Source organism: Mytilus edulis, chromosome 7 (assembly GCF_963676685.1).
Source record: "Mytilus edulis chromosome 7, xbMytEdul2.2, whole genome shotgun sequence".
Classification (NCBI taxonomy): Eukaryota; Metazoa; Mollusca; class Bivalvia; order Mytilida; family Mytilidae; genus Mytilus; species Mytilus edulis.
Window position 1 is genome coordinate 87,746,545 of NC_092350.1, and position 2,758 is coordinate 87,749,302.

Consider the following 2,758-nt stretch of genomic DNA (forward strand, 5'->3'; position numbering starts at 1 on the left):
GCGTTAGGTTTTATCCTCTCCAGTACTATAGACGAAATTTCAAATAACATTTCATTGCATATAAAAAAATAACCATCACTGGAAATTAACCAATAAAATGTTCACCTCTGTTTTACCCGTGTACAACATGTACAAGCTTTAGTAACCAATTGTGTTACTTCAAGTTTCTAAAATATTCTATAGAAACACCAAATAAAAAAATGGTGCTTTGAAACACCCAAGATATGTGTGACCCAGAATTCTTTTAATGCAATGACATGTAGTATAAAGTATCTACAACTGTTAAATCTGTATGCAACCGGATGTGACGTACTATGGATTGGTGGTATTACGCCAAAAATACACTAATGAAGCATCATCGACATGTGTTAAAAGAGATTTTGTTTATAACTAGTGATTATATCCATCTTAAATTTTCGGTGATTGATTCATTGGTTAATTGGTGCTTAACGCCAATTTCAACACTATTGTCATAGGGTGAAACTTGCACGTTTATTTCTTATCTAGGATCAGTATTTAATTGCCCACATTAATTTTCTATGCTCAAGCGTGTTAAGTATTTGTAGATTTATTGTTTTCATGAACATTAGGAGACTGTCTGATTGGCCGTTAAATTTATTGTATGATGCAGCTGTGTTTTAACTGTAATCGTTTCAAATTAGAAGCCGTATAATTCATGTCTCTGTTTGTTTATATTCTGTCCTTATACTTGTGTGATCTGGAGATAAATGACGATTTACTGTGTGAGAAAGTCATGAAAGTAGCCAGGGCCTTGGCAATAATAAAACTTAGTGAATGTTGAGATTCGACAGGATTGAAGATAGTTAGTGATTATAGATAGAGAATGGGCGTGTCTTTATAGTACATGTAACAATGTAATGTAATGAGAGTGTATATATGTGAACTTGTACATAATAAATATGTATGTATGAATGAGTTTTTAAAGCCAGTGCCTTAGAAGAGCTCCGTGACATTATGGTGGCCAGCAACGGGATTTATTTTGGATTTTAATTGAACATTTTGGACTTTAACTGTTAACTCTGCAATATGCTACCAAAAGGACGACTAAGAAGAAATATATCGGAAGAGAGGAATGCAACAATAACTTTTTGGAAGAAAACATCAAAGATCTGAAAAAAAATGAAAATGTTGGCAATGCAGAGAGGAAGAGGTGGTTTTGGAAAATTTTGATAATAGTTTTCAACAATTGAGAAGACAAAGAAGAGGACGTGAATTTGAAAGTAAAAAAAATCTACGCGAATCAGACAGTAGGCAGATTTGCAACTTCTATTTGAAAGTTGGACACATGGAGAGAATATTTGATGAAGAATTCTTCATATATGTCGAGAAACTAGAAGTTGCTTCCTTAAAAGGAGGGAAGGCAGCAGAAAACGAAATGAATCCTTAAGTTTTTGAATGTGGAAATTTCGGAAATTTGTCTTTCGCGACGTCTGTTCTAAATGATGTCGAATTTACTACTGAATATATTTTTTGGGAAATTCGTCTGTCGCGACGTCTGTTCTGAATGAAGCTTATGTCAGATTTTGTAAAGGAAAAGGAAATGAATCCTTCTAAAGTATGTGGAAATATAAATTTGGAAATTCGTCTGTCGCGACGTCTGTTCTGAATGAAGGTTATTTCAGATGATGAAAATGAAAATGAGGAAATAGAAAGTTTGTCGTCATGGGGCTCCAAGACAGTTAAAAACTTTCGACCAAGCCGTATGAAATAAATTTTTAAAATTATAGAACTGCATACCATCCTGAAACAGATGGTTTATTGGAATATTTAACGGAACATTAACCACAATGTTATCAAATGGATGTTAGTGGACACTAGCTTGATTGGGACACGTTTATTACTTTTGGATTGATCACTTACTTCGTTGTACGAAAGTATACAAGAGACTCTGTTGTTCCGAACATTAATCAAATTGAAAATAGTGACAATACAATGGTGAAATTTTAAGATACAATGCGATCACGAAATGAGTCTAAGAGGTTAGAAAAACATTATTTTGTACAGTTTGAGAATGGTGAGACCCAGTGGGTAAAAGAGGATGTTATTAATGATTTTGCAATTATAAAAGACTTTCATATTTCAAATGAGAACACTGCATAGACTGTGAATTTGTTTAAATGTGTTAAAAAAAAAAGAAAAAATATAATATTGTGTATGTATATATATACCATGTATGAGTAAGAGTGTGTTTGTGTGTCGGGACGCCACAGTTAATAGGGGAGGTATGTCATAGGGTGAAACTTGCAAATTTATTTCTTATCTAAGATCAGTATTTAATTGCCCACATTAATTTGCTATGCTCAAGCATGTTAAGTATTTGTAGATTTATTGTTTTCATGAACTTAATTCTCCTTAATAATGAATTACCTTCAACAAAAAATGTTACAGGCAAATTATAAGAGCTAGCCAAGGACATGTAGCAAGTCCTCAAATCTCAGACATAGCCATAATACCAACAAATAAATAAAATTCTAAATATCTGTCCACACAAAAATAAAATATTATTTGATAAATGTATGCAAGATGATGGATATATTTTATTTCAAGGTACTACGGAAGAAGTTAAACTTCTTTTCGAAATAGCAAACACAAACCACAACCTACTGCAATTTACTTATGAAATTGACAGACAAAGTTTGAAATTTCTAGACTTAGAAACGTATAAAGGACAGAGATTTCAAAAAGAAAATATCTTACATATTAAATGTTTCACAAAACCAATTGAAAAATTATAATA